Here is a 19,316-nt window from a genome sequence, read left to right as displayed (position 1 = left end):
ACAATGACTAGGTACCGAGTCCGTGGAAGGCCAAGCGTTTCCTGTTCGTCTATCGCTATTTCACGCGTCGTTGCAAAGACTAGAACCAGCAGTCGTTTCCATTCAAACGCATGCCACGCGAGATGCTTTCCGACCGAGACACATTTCTTTATTCGCCGACAACGATAACGTGGCCAAACGACATTCGTTCGCGAATAAAGTCTCTCCTTGTATCTGCGTTCCTGTCGTCGCTGAAAAAATCACCCGTGGGCGCCCGACCTCGCGTCCACTTCGCCGTGAGATAACTTTGCCGACCACGGTGTTCCTATAAATACGCACCGCGTATATTCTGCCGAGGGTTGAATAAGACATTCACGCCCGTTCACCAACACCGGTCAACTTTCTGAATGGCTGCTTTCAGTTTAAGGGAGACACGATCGAAACAGAGTTCGCATTCTGCTCGGATATGTACCACGTAAAGTACGAATGCCGCGAACATTTTGAAAATCAACCTCTTCTTTGGACTCGTGAGAAGAATCTTCGGCTAGTTACTCCTCTTCTTAGAACGTTGATAAACTCTAATTTTCACGACACCGCCGCGAACAGAACTGTTTGTTCTTTTATTTAGCACGAAGCGTTCGCGGCAAGACGTTAAGCAAAAGTCGATGTACTTTGCCAACCTAGCTGTATCTACTGCAAGAAATAGAATTGCGGATAGAGCAAAAACCCTTATTTGTATGGAGGCCATTGCAAGTACCCACTTTAGTCAGTGGGAAATTTTGCAAAAGGCAAAGTAAAAGAAGTTGCGGGCTCGACCGTCGAGAATATCATGACTTTTCGTAGGTGTGCGACAGAGACGCGTAATAGGTTTGCACCGCTGCGAATCAAGTAGGCGAAAATCTATGAATGCATACGGCCCACTTTGTGCTTCATCGCTGATAGAAATCCGCGTATGCACTTGCGGCTCGGTTGCGCAGTGCCAGGCTACTCTCGAAACTGTGGGCGTCGATCCTGATCGATCGGTTCTACTGTTCTCGTTCGCATGATTCGTGATTTTATAAATAGGCAAACTGGTATTTAATAACGTGACAGATTAACCCATTGCAGTACACCGTCCAGACTCGACACGGCAGATATGGTCGCGCCAACTGTGACTCCATGTTACAATGCATTCTCCAGATTATTAATTACCAGTTTATACTAAAGACCGCGTGCAAGTTACTTCCAGATCCGCGTATTGAACAGTTAACGCAACAAGGCAACAGTGTTGCACGAGTTTCTTTCAAACACCGATAAGAAACATCTCTCGTTGATATTCACGTTTCCTCGACGCATTGTTTTCCAAATCTTTGCTTTAAATATCGCAAAACAAGTATGATACGTGACTTCGTGTAAGAGAAAACAACAATCTGATGTTTGCGCGAAGTTTATCGCGTTACGTGTCGGATTTTATACTTAACGCTGATGCGTTTTCTCGTTGCCTTCTAAATTATTGCTACGTGCAATTACGAGAGAAGTATTTTTTTACGTGTCACGTTCACAGTTTGAGAAAAGTTGATCGGAGAAACTAGCAGTTTGTAGCACAGTCTGTAACGCTTAATCTTTCACGCGAAATCCTTTGAATGGTATCGAGAGTAAGAGGCATCTGTTATTGCGCTTATTAATAATATCGTCTGACGTAGAGAAGAACGTTTGCTTTTATCTCTGCATCGCAGCACAGAAGAGCAGTACGATCGGTCGCGGTGCAACGTGGAATCGTCTGGACGACGAGAAACGATATTAATGCGCGCAAATGTTTTCTTCTACATTCTGCGGATAGGCATCTTCGCGATCTGATAAATCTCCGAGCAGCTCGAGGTTCGATACGCTCTGTAATTACGGCACGTAACGAAAGTGTTACGTGTAGGTGCTTTGAGAACCTTGGGGCTGAGCATCAGGTATCTAAGGGCGTGCCCAGACCAAGACCACTCTTATTGCTCGTTCCTATCATTGACCGTGTCTATGGGAATTTTTCTTCATCGGCAAGCGAATAATCATTAACCTATTCCGTCTTTAAATACCAAGTTGAATGAAAAGTAGAAAAGAGATAAAAATTTCAGAATTCTCGATAAGAGATTCTCTCGGTGCAGGTGTTAGCCTGCGTTTTACACGTACACTTGACATTGATAGTTTCTCTGTTGGTTATTTAACATGTGAACTTGCGAGTCGAAATTGCCGAGAGAAAGGAAGTGCATGCTATAGCTTTCGAATTCTTATCGATGCAACGCGCACGAAAAGGTTGCTTCGTTTTTTATTTCACCGCGTTCCTTTCATCGGATTTCACGATGCGTACCTTCTGCTCCGAATACGCTGAGCGAACCGCCTTGAAGAATGTGTCATGTAACATTTACTATGGTTTATCGAGTTGCGTAAAGGTCGTTCCGATAGTGGTTCACGCTCCGATAACTAATCGGAATAAAATTGAAAAATTCAAGGTTCAGAAAAGCTTATCCACTCTTCTGGAATATCCGTGTTATGTTGGACACGTACGCGCACGAATAATCTCTCTTGACATCCTCGATGAGCACCAGATAAGATAGTAGATTCGATGAAATCAGCATTTACCTGTTCTTCTAGTTACCGTACCCCTTTCTGAATCACCGATAAGAATTTTTTCAAACCGACTCGCGCACCGTGCACGTAAGTAACGTGTTTCGAGTTGAACGCGTTCTATGATCAATAAAATCACGCGTGGCTGTAATTCACGATCAAGGAACAACTATGAAACACGGAGTAAACTCAAACGATCCGGTTCATCGTGGTCAAAGATATCACGTGACAATGTTTAAAATGATTTCGTCCCGTCGTCGCGTACGGTCAGTAGCACTCGCATAAACTCGAATCAATAAATGCTATCTGTCAGGATGGCTCGATAAATAACCATCGGGCCAAAAGCAATTGTAGAACGTTCGCAAAGCGATACACACCGGAGTGACGTCTACTGACAATTCCGTCGGGACCAAATTGATTTATACTCGTTTGTCAACGATGTTACCATCGATTATAGATCGGTACTTTTCACAAGGGGATTTTGTATCCAAAGTTAGAGTAGACATTATTAATTTAAAAATGACCAGATTAATTAAAGGTGATCGTATTAAAATGAAACATGGTAGCGATCGACTTGCATATTAATAACTTGAGGTAATCCAACGATCCATGGCTCGGTAAAGGAAGATCGACAACCACTGGATCCTGAGACGATGGTACGCGTGTGGTCTGCGTAGAAGAGAACCTCGTATCGCGTTACGTGGCCCCGCAGCGACGTGTCCTGGATCGTTCCCTTCTTTTCGAATGAAATTCGTGAAAAATCGCAAGCTCGATATCCGAAAGGAAGCATTAGATCGCATCTCGTTGCAAGCTCGTCGGATATAAACCGCAAACAATCGAATCGGTACACGGTTCTCTTTCTTTCTCGCATGTCTGCTGGTCTATTAAGTTTTGCGCAACCCACGTCGTCGTGGTATTTATCGAGGTCGAGTGCAGCAGTACTCGAAGCGTGGGTCTTAACCTGTCACAATTCGATCGTAATTTTGCGATAAAGCGGCAGACCACTCTGGAATTCGATAAAACGATAGGCTCCGAGAGGAATCAATTGTGCGTTATTCGCGACCCGGACGAGAGAATTCTTCCTATCGTCGCGAAATTATTTTCAAACGTATTCGAGAGGTAACGAAATTAACCACGTTCATCAAGAAATGCTAATTTATGTAACTTTCACGTGACTCCCTGGATCCAAGGGGTTTCTCGAGCAATCGTTACATCAATTGTATTTTATTACGCTTAATTCTCCGTGATGTTAATGGCTCGTTATCTTCCCAGTTTTAGCCTAACTTTGCTAACGTAATAATATTTATGGACATCGTTCTCGTGTCTCATTAGCTCTATGCACTTTCCTGCTTGCTCGCGTGACTCGGACTAACCGAGTATTCGCAGTAAATTCTTCTTATCGTTCCCTATTATGCAAGTTGCATCGTTCGAACTTTGATTTCGTCCTTTTAAAAACTGTTCCCGCGTAACGAAACGTTTATATCCTTTTAACGATCCTATGCACCCTTAGGTATTGTAATTGATGCGCTGTAAAATCAGCGTTAAATGATGCGCCACACGCGTATCAACCTATCGAGCGTGGTTCGAACGATAAAACATATCGATATTAATCATCGAGTATTCCAGTCACTGTACAAACAGAGGGGAATTAATTTTATTGCACGCGCGCAGGACAGAGTAACATTTCTACCTACGATAGTAACAGTCGAAGCAACTCGATTATCTCGATACTTGAAAAGAGTATAAAGCATCGATTATCTTATAGTTTCCTTTGCAATCGTGTAACTTCTTCTTTTTTTTCCTTTCTATCGTCGAGTCTTGTGCCAATCGTGTTTCGAACGTTCACCATAAAAACCATCTAATAAGAGACTTTGGGCAAGGTATAAACGATTCGTAATATCCAGTTATTTGCGGAATGCTTTGCAATTAGTGGCTATCATGTAAAATTGCTCGACGATTCGACGTGGGGGAGCATCGTAGCAGGGTTTGCCTTCGAACAAGAAGATATTCCATGGCCTCGCGTGGCATACTCCGCTATGAAAATCGTACTCGATACCTGTTCATATTCTTCGTATTATCGACAACACCTTCTATTCGCTCGTTTTTTACAGCGGACCAACATTCTGCCGGACAGATAGATTCGCCTGATAAAACGAACAGATCGAAAGACTGCGTATCTCGTAGGAAAAACTGAACATTCTCGCGGTGACTTTAACTCGTTTGAGTTTCGAGTCTGAATGGAGCGACATTCCTTTTCAATCTAATATCCTTTCACGCACGATCAAACGTGAAATGTAGTTTCAATGATGAAAATAAAACGCCAAATGATCCCGGTGGATCGAAAGACGGCCGTTTAAAGCGAAATATTAAAAGAAAGAAAATGAGCACTCACGGTAATTTCCTTTAAGAGATTTTAAGAGTAGCCGGAAGAAAATCGTGACTCGGCCTTGCTTTGCTGGAGGGACTTGGCGTTCTGGCTCGTAATGAAACGTTTTTCTGAAAGATGATGAGTTAAGGGCGTCCAAAGGACGCGATGGTCGAATGATATATGTATCGAGAATGGTGAGAGAAGAGAACATGTTGTGTTAGCGCTGCAAGGGCTCTCTAAACCTCCCCTTTCGAACACGCAGGACGTGGAACGAACGTAGATTGCAAATTACTGCGATACCTCCAGCTGCCGCGACGATTCCTACCTACCTACCTACCTACCTACCAACCTACCAACCTATCAACCTACCTACCTACAGCCACCTTAGATATTCGTCTGTGACTGCGTTCCGCCCAAGGCAACCCTCAGATTTTCATAGTTATTTCTGTATCTCGACTGTCTTGCAGCCAACAACCAACAGAAAATAAATGCTTTTAACTTTTGGAAAAAAATAATAGATAAGGATATTCGTTTTGATTTCCTACCACGTTGCGGGTATCAATGGATCAGGCACTAACTTGCGTACATACCAACGTGTAGGTACGTGAACGAGAAGAGTAGAATAATGTTTATCGTAGAATATAGAGAAGAGATAGAGAGTAAAAGAGAGAGGAGAGAAACGAGCAAAGGTACTGTTACTCGGACAAAGGCTGCCCACGTTTACAGTCAGGATGCTATAAAAGCGGTTGCTTCGCGCACACCCAGTTCTTCCTCCAGTTTATTGCTATTGGAAACGGTTCAGGAAATCTCGTTCCTATGTAATGCATTTACAGAATGACGCTTCGTTTCTCCTTATCTCCTTGCGTTTCGCTAATGCGACGATTCTTGCAAAACCGTTATATCGCTCGAGTTTCTGCCCCTACACGCGATCGGCAAATAATTTTCCTATTCTACGTCTTTTCTCGCTTTTCTCTTCTATTTACCAAGTGTAACGGTGAGTTTTCTCATTAAAAAACGATCGATGTTAGCATATCTATGAAGCACATAAATTTTTAAGATTCCTTAGGCTTTCACAACCCGGATCTTCACAGCTAGTACCATTCCAAGTTTTTGAGCCAGATAAGAGAATTATTTGATACGGTATCGGGACGTCCTATTACAAAACAAAATCAATTACCGCCTAATATCTCGGAGAGTGGGTTATCGAAAGATTCCAGTTGGTCGTGGTTCAGGGAGTTCTAGCAGAATCTTGTAATGGGTTAACACTCCGTTGCTTTTCAACCGTATTCTACTGATCGTGTGAAATTGCAGTGGAAACCGTAGGGCAAATATGTAATTTATGAATCTACCCCGGGGCTCGAGGTCAATTGAAAATTGTTGGACACGAGTCGCGATCCCGTATCTACCGCGATATCCTTGTCACCCTAACGATCGAGACTGCCTTTATTTTTGGCCAGCGCGGTTTAGGTAAGATTCTCCGACATTCAGGATACCATCCATAAGATTTCTTTTTCCCAAGGTTCGTGTTCTCGCGCCGGTATACACGGGATGAACCTGAAACTTTTTTCACAGATCATCCCTCTTCCTTTTCTTTCTGCTGCTCCTTCATCTGCTCCATCTCGCCGAGGTACACGGCGGCAGGCGAACAAAGAGGATCTCAAAAGGAGAATCTTGTGTTCGAGAAGAAACAAGAGTCGGTCAGTGCCTTTTCGCGCGAGAGCTTTTGAACCTTGGATGAGAGGAGCGTGTACACAACGAGGCGCTAACTTGTATCGAAGATATGGCTAGCAATTAACGAATCGATACGATTTCTGTACGTATCATTTGTTGCCGGGAAAAAACGAACATCAGGGTATTTCGTATACTCGAAATTACCTCGAGACCATCTATCGAGAAACCTTGGCCGATACTCCCACGCAAAGAGAAACAAGATTTTCTGAAGCACCGGGTCTCGAGAGTCTGCAATGTTTCTTCTTATTGCTTGAAATTGAAATCCTGCTTATATTCTCGCGCTTGTTCACGCCTTACAGTTACATTCTGCGCTTGCTGAAGATTTTATATGTCTCTTTATCTTTTTATCATGAGATTAAGAGAACTCGTGATTCTACTTATTCGTTATCGCATCAAGAACCTGAATGCAATGAAAACATTATCGTTACACCGCATCGTCTTACCGATCCCTTGTTCGGTTTGCAACGTTGTTTTTATTCTTCACCGCAAAGTATAACAAGCTAACTTTGTGATAAAATTCAAACGCGAAGACTCAAAATTTACGAGGATGCCAGTGCAAGGGTTGGTTTGTCTCCAACTAACTCGATCCTTTTATTCACGATCAAACAAATTAATTTTCCTCACTTTATAGAATACAGATTGCGGAGCAATGGCCAATGAAGTTTTACGCGCTGGAAAGGAGCAAATATTTTTTTGTTGACTGTAACAGAATCTGCTCGATCTAAGGAGAAGCAACGAAAATGTAGACTTTAGGGGAATCTTCGAATGCCCAATGCAGCTGTGCATAATACGGTTTCGTTCGTATCGAATTTCTCGCGAGAGAAGCGACTTTTCAAGATTCTTAGCTTTCGCGAGTATTTTCAATCTGAAATACGTCCTACGCCAAACCTTATCCTTCCTTTCTCTGTATAATCCCCGTAAGTTTCGCTATTTCGTAAATAAAATTACCGTAATCCTTAAGCACGATCTCCGTCTCTGTCACTGTTTCGCCCTAGATGGCGATTCAAAGAAAGATATTTTTGTTCGGCAGTTTCGCTCCTCGAGGCTTCGTTGGTAGTTATTGCAAGGTCTTCGAGGTTAATACGAGCAACTGCTCTTTGGGATTGGCGCTTAACAAACCGTATACGCGTTTTGCTGTGTATTTCCAATTGCGTAACGCGTTAATTCAGATGGATGGAGTATTTGACGCGTCGATACGCAATGACAAAGGCTAGGGTACGCCTCACCTTGCCAGAACAGAAACATCACGAGGTCGATATACACGTGTACATACATCGGTACATGTACGTGTCCTTTCAGCTGTAAGCCGTGTCAAATAAAATATGTTACACCCGCATATGGGACACGGATCTCGCGTTACACGTTGGCCACACTACCGCAAGGTCATCGTTAGATAGGATCTAATGCAGAAAACCTAGCTGACAACGAAGCTGTTCGATCGCTTTGATTTTGCGGCGGTACTTGTCACCAGATGGAGTACACGAGGTCAGAATACTCGCGAGTACTATGTACTTTAAACGTCTATGAATACGGACGAAACTCCAATATTGGAGTTTCACAAACTCCTTTTGTTCGATTAGAAAAGGCAAATGGCTGAGAAAAGTTGAAGCAAATTTATTGCAAAGAGTAGCCAAGAGGCGAGCGTAAGTAGTTGAAAGCAGGTTGAAGTGGTCGGTGTGCGATCAGTTTCACGATTAAGGGACGAATGAAAATGAAAGAAAAGCAACGGAGATCTGGGTTTTGTACGTATGCATGTAGAGAGTGACGCGGAGGCGCGAAACGAATGATTTAATGACGGTGGCTCGATATATCGCGTCAGGTCGGCGCCATTGATCTGCCATTCAGGATGGAAGTGGATGGAAGCGAATGGAAAGAGGTAAACGGCACCGATCGGGAATCTCTTAGGGGAGAGTGTGACGGTTCGCTGTTATCAGCAGGCTGTACGCTATGATAGTGGCGGGGATGCCGGTAAATTACAAGACAGATCGAGCCGTGGCATGTGGCAGAGACGCATCGCCTCGGCTCGTCCTTGCTAAGAAAACGAGTATTCTTCGAATCGCCGGCGAATCGTGCGAAATTCCAACCTCCAAGGGATTCCATGCTGTTCGACCAAGAAAAATGTCAACGATTCGCGTATAATTTGTAGCGGAGAGCACATTGCAGTTCCACTTAAGACTCGCTACTTTCGGTTCGCTACTTTGAGGCTTTGGTATGCAAAGCCAGTGTGCCGTACAGCTTGCAGAACACGAACCAGTCACGGCGCTCTCTCTGTGTTTGCTATTATATTATTGTCCTGTAGCTTTTCGTCTCCAAGGATTTCGATTGTCCGATTCTAAGATGGTTGTTTGCGTAGCATCGGGTACCAACAGGGGAACGTATCCGATTATGGTGAACGAAACGCTATTAACTTTTCTCCCAGCGAATCGCTGGCCGGTATTTAAGACGGATATCTCGAATTCCTCGCCGTTTATCCGGCGAATCTCGTTCTACACCAAGCATAGCATACGATAGGATAGAATAGGATAAGATGGGATGGGATGCAAGCAAAGGGATGAAACCGCAGCGCAACGGCAGCAACGAGCAGCCAATAAGTAACGACGGAGCATTAACTCGGCTCGACAGTGCCGAGTTGCACCATAATACACGTCGGGTGTATACAACGCTTGGGCAACACCTACAAATAGAAGTGATAGAACAAAACGGGGCCCTGTTGCTGGCTACTTTACGACCACCAGGACCCATGAGCGTTACTTCCAAACCATTAGCCTCTGTACGCCAACATTTCTCACTACTAGTACAATTTTGAATAGAAACCGATTTCTGATGATTACAAAACAAGAAAAATAACTGTACTCACAAAGTATCTGTTGCTAATTATATCGTTACGGTAAGCTAACATATTTCATTCGGAGGTTTTCCGCTCGAAATTCCTCTGAGCACTGACGCATAACGCGCGCAGTGATTTGCATATTTGAAAGTGAACGAGTGACTTTGCCCGAAGGGAATGTGTAAACAAAGGCATGGACAACTTTGAAGTTGCATTACTTCAACTTCTCTGGGTTATTCAAGATTTTTCCAAAAACGACGCGAGACTTGGATCTATGTATCTTTTGTGCATTACCAATCGTTCAGGAAGCTGAGTATTTTTGGAGCAGAAATGTCGTTTACCTGTACCAAAAAAAGTCAAAAGGAACGTAATGCGAGAATAATCGTACGCGATATTCTAAGAGGTAACGTCAGCCTGGTCTTACGCAGGATGAACTCTTACGTTACATCCCTAAATCCCGACACGTTACATCATGCAAAGTACATATTAGCTAGTAGTTGTTGCAACTTTGCTCGAGACATCGCGTCTCACAAGTGCCTGATGCAACGATCGAATGAGTAATGCAACTCTATCTTAACGCAAATGTTGTAATATGCAAGCAATCGCTTAACAGAATCGTAAACAGAAACACTATCGACAAATTTTTCAACGATGCAACGATCAATGTGCTCGTCAGGCGAGTGCGATTTATCGGTATTGCACGGTAACGCGTTCGCAGGCCGTAGAGAAGCGTATCCCTCGATTTTCAATTTTGCCAGCAGGCAAAGAGTTAAGATACCACCGAATAAACCAGTCAACGTTCCGACACCAACGGAACAGTACATACCACCGCGTGGCGAGTCGTGGCGAGGACCTAACAAGCACGAGTTAGGTAACTTGGAGCTAAGGTAACACGAGAGGGCCACCAGCGTCGTGAGAGTCTCCGGTTTCGAATTTGTCTAAAGTAATTAAAACCCTGCACGAGGTTTTGCCGCGCGTTATACCTGCGAATCGACGTTCTTCACGAGGGTGGTTCTTCCTTTCGCGAACACCACCCAGCGATTTTGCTTGCCTTCTCTAACTTGACTTATAGGAAGAACGTATCGTACCTACGTAACGTTAGAACCTACCTGAAGAAAACTCGCTAAACTTATCGCTTCTCTGCCTTCTCGCGACTTCTGCGGACTCCGCGAATTCCTTGACGAGCAGCGTATTACAGGATGAAAAGAGCTAGGATATAGCCTCTGTTTTTTCCAGTCTCGTAACACGATGACGACAATGAAAGATAAACAGAAGAATATGGGGGAAGAAAATAAACGGCCACCTGTTTAGCAAGCTGTCTTGGTTAGCCAGGTGAAATACGTGATGTCACGTGTTGTATCTCACCGTTACGCCGAGAATTGTATGCAGAGGAGGAATTCGATTGTCTCCAAATTGAGGAGCACTTATCTCGGCACGTGACTCTTCGTAGTCGAAAGGTAAAAGCCTTCGTCTTTTCCCTCAACGAGCATTGTCCCTTCCTCGAACAATCGTGGCCACGATAAAAACGTTTACGAGGTTATCGATGTCGGTGCGAGGAATAAAGATGTTTGGAATAAAAGGCCACTGAATTACTATGCGGTGACAAACGATCGCGACCAATCGTACGCTATCGTGGAAAGGATAGAAATTTTTACAATTACTTTTTGACTCGTTTGTCCGGATGTATCAAGCAACGGGAACCCACGAATCGGATATCCTTTGGAGAAACAGAGTCGCGCTCAAAGACATCCTCGTCGCGATCGGCACGCCCTGAACCACGTCCGGCATAGCACGAAGTGGCCTTCTTGGAAGGCAAGGCAAGAGACAAAAGCAAGCCGCGTTGTAAGTGTTATAAGGAACGTTACAAAACCCCTCTTCTACCCGAGACGATCGTTCATTTGCCTCTTCGATCACGTACGATCGATTGAATTTAGTAAACCACCAATGAACCTATCGAGAAATTTAACAGTTGCTATGACGCAAATATTACCCCTTTCGTCAGAGTTCCTAAGACAACGGTAGAGGTATGTATAACGTTTCGGCGAACGCAATCCGATGCATGTGGGCCGTTGAAAAAGTGAAGAGCAGCGACGTTACTCGCCCCTGTGTGCAGTGGAGACGGTTCGCGCGTAATGATGACAAATGACCGCGTAAATCATGCGACGGAACGGACGGCTTGGATTATCAAACATAACCTTTCGAGAGAGGCCACTGTACGAGATGAATTCTACGACAACCGCACCACCATCTCACTATAGTCAATTCTGTTTTCTTCCATTTATCGAAAGAACTCGAACGAACCGTGTTGTCTTACTCTTATTGTTACTTCTCGAAAAGATACGTACGCAATTCATAACGGTCACGATTCAACGCGGAACAGCCTTTTATCCGAGTTGCAAAGAAGAAGTTGTTAACGTACAGGTTCGCACGTGTATTGGACAACGTAAAAAAGCACAGAGGGACAGGATGGTTCGTGGGCGTAGGTGGCACGATTATCGAACGCATCCCTGGCTTGATGAAGACGTCAGGTTTTGACGGGCCAACAATAGAGGTATAAATTACCGATGGTAGGGAAGGATGATGAGCGTGGTAGCGCAAACTCCTATCGCAAAGTAGACCCTAGCGCATTTAGAAGCGCGTGCATGAACGTTAAACGTCACTGAATTCTAGGGTTTTATCTAGCATGGCTAAGGGTCGATTCCACGAGCGTCAAAGGAATATATCCACGAGCTTCGAGCATCGTGGCGAATTCTTGGAACGCCCACGAACTACCTTCGTCCCCCGAAGACGACGAGCTACGATCGAAGAGGTCATCACGGCATCCAGCGTCTCGACCTTCGTGCTCGACCTCTCGATCCTTCGAGGACAATGAATTCACGGCTCTGCCATAGATCCTTGAATAAACGCGTCCTCAGACTCTCAAAATAGTCTCGCGATTGAGGAAAAAAGAAGTTATCGAGTGATGTACGATCATTAAAGAATATTTTTTTCTTTTTTTTTTTCTTTTTCGTTTGATAAGCACAAAGCGAGTCGAATAACCAAAACGCGTACAGACTGCTCGCGTGTAGTTTTGCAATAAATCGTAAACGACTGACTGTTTCACACGACATTGCTGTAAGCGTGGGCAGTTCTGGTGTGGCAATATGGCGCCGTGCCCGGCCGTCCTTCCGTCCCACCTGGACGTATAAAACGGGCATTGCGGTTAATTAACGAGCATTACGTTAGGTGCCAATCTGCATAATTAGCGGCCCGCGCCTTGCTTCCACTCCGTTCAACGTGTGCAAAGTTTCTAACTTTGAAATTATACGAAAGAAAATGAATCACTGGCATAAATTCGACATGTTTTAATAAAGAAATTTCTATGATGTTTCACGTACTTGTTTCTTCGAAACGTATCTTTCTGGTGTTTTATCTTTTCAATCGAGCGCTGGAAGCACGTTGCTATAATTGTTGTAGAAAGTGAATCGCACGAATCATGAAGATTCCAAGTGAAAAGGGAGCAAAAGGAACGACACAAGGGAGAGACACCGACGACCCCCTTGAGCGAGATTCCTACCGGTTTACTACCTTACGTCTACCTGTTATTGTAGCTACAGGGCTGCATTCCAGCTGAATCTAAATGCCTCTGTCACGGTTCGCAATAACCCTAATGGCAGGAACACGATGTTCCTGCTTCTGGGCGAGCATTTTCTGCGGATGCATCGCTTTGGACACGAAATGAATACCTTCTCCTCTTTCTCGCGTCAAACTTAAACTTACGAACGATTCGGACCAGTAAATTATAGCGAAGGAATGCGGAACGCGAGGTAGCTTACGCGTTCAATTTTCGCAGCTATCCACTTCCACGATAACAACGAAGGTCCCCTGGAATTATCTACTGAAAGGAAACGAGACTTCCTGATGTTGGTGAGCCTTGACATCGAAACTATCGAAACGATCGTAATGATAAATCAACAAATCGACAAATGATAATTTGTCTCTTTTTGAATAACTATTACATAAAAATTATCATTAAAAAAAAAACAAAAAAAAATGTTTTTCTAACGAGCCACAATTGAGATCTAAAAGCAAACGACTAGCAAAGTGCCAAGTACGCTAAACGCTCGTTTCGACAGCTGTGTCGTGGCGTTTACAAAGTGATCGCAATTAAAGTAGATTCGCGAGAATGTGATTAGCCAGAAATGCTAATTGAGCCAGACCCGGAGGAAGAATCGCGCGTTGCGCCACGTGAAAATTAGAAAGGCTCCTTGCACCGGCAATTGCGATCGCGCCTGCGTTCTCGTCAGTGAGAAAACTCTGTAATATCCATTTCATAGCTATCTCTCGCGATGTGTTTGGCTCTGTTGCGTAAGCCAGTTGCTCGCGTCTTATGATTCCTCGATTAGGTGAACGAAGGAATCCAGAAGCAATTCGATGTAGAATATCTAGGAGGGAATCGCAAATAGCATCTCCATCGTTATCAGTTTGCACCACTCCCTTGCAGATAGTTTAGCCCGTTGTCCGCGATGTACTTTCTTCGGCCTCGATCCCCTTGCGAGAACCTCGCTTACGTATTATCGCTTTCGCAATCATTATTAGACGTTGTTGCGCAAGCGAGAGCGCTCTGTCCTATATGAAATATCGCCCGCATTCAATCTCAACCGCGGATACGTTGTAATTAGCGTGCAAGACATTGCGTGGAAGCAGAGCCTCTAACGTAGCGTGAATACGCGATATCGTGGCTCGTAGGACACGGACGTCTGTAAAAATCCAGATGCCATTTCAGATAGGTGCCAGCAGATTCGCCATGCCGTTACACCGACAGTGTGCTGCAACTTTACAGCAAGCTCACGACCTACCAATCTTCGCCTCGCTCTGCCTCCAGTTATTCATCCGTCGCTGGCTTTTACATCGTATTAACGTTCCTCCTATAATAAGTCATGCCGCTCTGCTTATCGGCATTACGATACAAACGAAAAGAGCCTTAACGATTTTCCTTCCTATTTAAAGATTCACCATTATCGACTCATGCCGATAAATCGTACGTTACAGCGTGTAAGGTATAGCGAAAAGGTAATTGCACGACAGAAAGGTATCGAGAAATGATATCTAATCGTTCGTTAAGAACAGATGTGCTGACAGATGGCCGTGGCAAACACTGTTCTCAAACACTCGCTACCAGTTGCCTCGGGTCACTATAATCGACCGACTATAAACTAACTCTATCAAGCCCTCCCTCTATACTCTGTACACTTCTTTTCACGGTAAACCTGTTGCTCTACAAGAATGTCCTGCAATCTATGCATCCCGTTCCTCTTACATCCACTCCCGCTCCTATTGAAATTGCATCGAGGCTCTCGTTCGCTGTCAATGATCGAACGTGTCCGTACTTCCGTCGTTCTCTACCGCCGATCCTTGATCGAGCTGCACCTCGCGTATCGTTACGACATCCACTGAACTCGACGATGAAACACGATATCGTCGAGTTTCACGGAAACTCGGTAAATTGTTACTACGCATAGTCGACACCGAGGAAGACGCGTTATTCATCGGGTGTCAACGTCGAGCGTGCAGTGCCAACTCAATTAACGCGATCGCGACAACGATAAATCCTTTTATTTCCCTCCGCTTCTCTTCACTTCCCATTCCATCTTTGCTTACGCGATTCGAATCGAGAAAACGAAACAGTACGCCATCCATCGTCTATACTCTACACGTACATTTGTCCTGTAATTTACACGGTGTAGTAGCATTCGGAACAATCCGATTAAGCGAGGGCGACAAACTCGCGGACAAAGACACACCAGTTTAAATATAGCTCTTCGTTGGGCTAAGTTTATCTCTATTGAGGTTCGTAACACTGTTTCGAGTCGACCTCGTTGCTTTGAAACGGTCCACTGTCTTTGCAACGCATGCGTAGCCGATCGATCATTTTGACTGTGTAAAATGTATAATAGAAAGACGAAGAAGTTTCTGACATGCACGTGCAATCTTCCAATTTCTGTACGAATAGCTGAGAAACACGCGACGGGACAAACGATTCGAACAGTGTTTTCCTTCTTTTTCTCGAACAGTGGATCGTAACCGGTGTGCTTCGCCAAGTACATCCTTATTATTGTAAAAAAGAGTCCCTGTATCTGTGATTAAGCGGGGCCTCTAACACGTGTATGTAAATGCAACTAAGTTGCACGCGATTACGCGAAATAAGGGGTATGGATGCGTAGCAGTTGGCGCGAATGCGCACAGATAAGAAGAGGATCGCGTGCCCCGGTAAGCGTCCGAGCTAGGGGCTTTGCGCAAATACGCCAGCCTCTGTCCAGTGAATTCGTCGAATCGTTCGTTCGCCAAGCTCCGATTTATGTTTTACCAGTGGCAGAACGCGACGCGTAAACAAGCGTTACGCGTGTACGGAGATTAGCTACGCGAGAAAAGAGAGCGTTCTTCCAAGAACTTTATTCGACACGGTAGATTGCGAACGTTTACTAACGATTCCGCGTAAGAGTTAAGCTCGTACACGAAACGCTTAGACTCTTAGAACCGATGGTGTTAATGAGAAAGCCGAGAATACGATACGAACGTATATATCTGCTTTCATTGAATATCACGATCCCTAAAACAGGGCGCTAAGTGAAACGCTAGGTCCATTAACACCCAGAATGAAAAGCAACGCTTAGAACACGACAACTTTCTCCATCTTTCGCTTGCTCAAACGCCTAGAGTTTCTTCTTAAATCGTCAGATAGGCCAACGATCGTACGGAAGAAAAATCCACTTCCTGTTAGACGGTTTCAATGTCCAGAATACGAGTGAACGAACCTATTCTATGTCAAAGAGCAGAAACTTGCTCGAACGAGCGACATTCGTTTTTATTGCGCTATCTTACAGGTACAAAATTGAAAAATTGACCCGCACCCAACATTGAGAAATCTGAAATCCGTCTTTTCCATCTGATTCCGAATCGTTTGTAGTTGTTTCTGGTGATTTCCCTTTCGTTTGTAGTTGAATAGTTTAAAGAAAAAAAAAAAAAGAAAGACACATCAAATTGAGTATCCTCATCCTTTTCGAAGTCGAACAAAAAAGTTATAGGTGATTATTTATACACTTCACACACTTCGTCAATTTTTAATATTTTTAAAACCCACCTTTTCCATCTGATTTAGAATCGTTTGTAGTTGTTTGTAGTGATTTCCGATTCGCTTGTAGTTGAATAGTTTGAAGAAAAAAAAAAAGAAAGATACATCAAATTGAGTATCCTCATCCTTTTCGAAGTCGAACAAAAAAGTTATAGGTGATTATTTATACACTTCACACACTTCGTCAATTTTTAATATTTTTAAAACCCACCTTTCCCATCTGATTTAGAATCGTTTGTAGTTGTTTGTAGTGATTTCCGATTCGCTTGTAGTTGAATAGTTTAAAGAAAAAAAAAAAAGAAAGATACATCAAATTGAGTATCCTCATCCTTTTCGAAGTCGAACAAAAAAGTTATAGGTGATTATTTATACACTTCACACACTTCGTCAATTTTTAATATTTTTAAAACCCACCTTTCCCATCTGATTTAGAATCGTTTGTAGTTGTTTGTAGTGATTTCCGATTCGCTTGCAATTGAATAGTTTAAAGAAAAAAAAAAAAAAAGAAAGACACATCAAATTGAGTATCCTCATCCTTTTCGAAGTCGAACAAAAAAGTTATAGGTGATTATTTATACACTTCACACACTTCGTCAATTTTTAATATTTTTAAAACCCACCTTTTCCATCTGATTTAGAATCGTTTGTAGTTGTTTGTAGTGATTTCCGATTCGCTTGTAGTTGAATAGTTTGAAGAAAAAAAAAAAGAAAGATACATCAAATTGAGTATCCTCATCCTTTTCGAAGTCGAACAAAAAAGTTATAGGTGATTATTTATACACTTCACACACTTCGTCAATTTTTAATATTTTTAAAACCCACCTTTTCCATCTGATTTAGAATCGTTTGTAGTTGTTTGTAGTGATTTCCGATTCGCTTGCAATTGAATAGTTTAAAGAAAAAAAAAAAAAAAGAAAGACACATCAAATTGAGTATCCTCATCCTTTTCGAAGTCGAACAAAAAAGTTATAGGTGATTATTTATACACTTCACACACTTCGTCAATTTTTAATATTTTTAAAACCCACCTTTTCCATCTGATTTAGAATCGTTTGTAGTTGTTTGTAGTGATTTCCGATTCGCTTGTAGTTGAATAGTTTAAAGAAAAAAAAAAAAAAAGAAAGATACATCAAATTGAGTATCCTCATCCTTTTCGAAGTCGAACAAAAAAGTTATAGGTGATTATTTATACACTTCACACACTTCGTCAATTTTTAATATTTTTAAAACCCACCTTTCCCATCTGATTTAGAATCGTTTGTAGTTGTTTGTAGTGATTTCCGATTCGCTTGTAGTTGAATAGTTTAAAGAAAAAAAAAAAGAAAGATACATCAAATTGAGTATCCTCATCCTTTTCGAAGTCGAACAAAAAAGTTATAGGTGATTATTTATACACTTCACACACTTCGTCAATTTTTAATATTTTTAAAACCCACCTTTTCCATCTGATTTAGAATCGTTTGTAGTTGTTTGTAGTGATTTCCGATTCGCTTGCAATTGAATAGTTTAAAGAAAAAAAAAAAAAAAGAAAGACACATCAAATTGAGTATCCTCATCCTTTTCGAAGTCGAACAAAAAAGTTATAGGTGATTATTTATACACTTCACACACTTCGTCAATTTTTAATATTTTTAAAACCCACCTTTTCCATCTGATTTAGAATCGTTTGTAGTTGTTTGTAGTGATTTCCGATTCGCTTGCAATTGAATAGTTTAAAGAAAAAAAAAAAAGAAAGATACATCAAATTGAGTATCCTCATCCTTTTCGAAGTCGAACAAAAAAGTTATAGGTGATTATTTATACACTTCACACACTTCGTCAATTTTTAATATTTTTAAAACCCACCTTTTCCATCTGATTTAGAATCGTTTGTAGTTGTTTGTAGTGATTTCCGATTCGCTTGTAGTTGAATAGTTTAAAGAAAAAAAAAAAAAGAAAGATACATCAAATTGAGTATCCTCATCCTTTTCGAAGTCGAACAAAAAAGTTATAGGTGATTATTTATACACTTCACACACTTCGTCAATTTTTAATATTTTTAAAACCCACCTTTCCCATCTGATTTAGAATCGTTTGTAGTTGTTTGTAGTGATTTCCGATTCGCTTGTAGTTGAATAGTTTAAAGAAAAAAAAAAAGAAAGATACATCAAATTGAGTATCCTCATCCTTTTCGAAGTCGAACAAAAAAGTTATAGGTGATTATTTATACACTTCACACACTTCGTCAATTTTTAATATTTTTAAAACCCACCTTTTCCATCTGATTTAGAATCGTTTGTAGTTGTTTGTAGTGATTTCCGATTCGCTTGTAGTTGAATAGTTTAAAGAAAAAAAAAAAAAAGAAAGATACATCAAATTGAGTATCCTCATCCTTTTCGAAGTCGAACAAAAAAGTTATAGGTGATTATTTATACACTTCACACACTTCGTCAATTTTTAATATTTTTAAAACCCACCTTTTCCATCTGATTTAGAATCGTTTGTAGTTGTTTGTAGTGATTTCCGATTCGCTTGTAGTTGAATAGTTTAAAGAAAAAAAAAAAGAAAGATACATCAAATTGAGTATCCTCATCCTTTTCGAAGTCGAACAAAAAAGTTGTAGGTGATTATTTATACACTTCAGCCAACTTAGTCAATTTTCAAGATTTTTTAAATCTATCTTTCCCATGTGATTCAGAAATACTACTACCATTTTCCGTAAAAAAAAGTTA

This window comes from Osmia bicornis, chromosome 14, assembly GCF_907164935.1.
Source record: "Osmia bicornis bicornis chromosome 14, iOsmBic2.1, whole genome shotgun sequence".
Classification (NCBI taxonomy): domain Eukaryota; kingdom Metazoa; phylum Arthropoda; class Insecta; order Hymenoptera; family Megachilidae; genus Osmia; species Osmia bicornis.
This window is presented reverse-complemented; position numbering follows the sequence as displayed.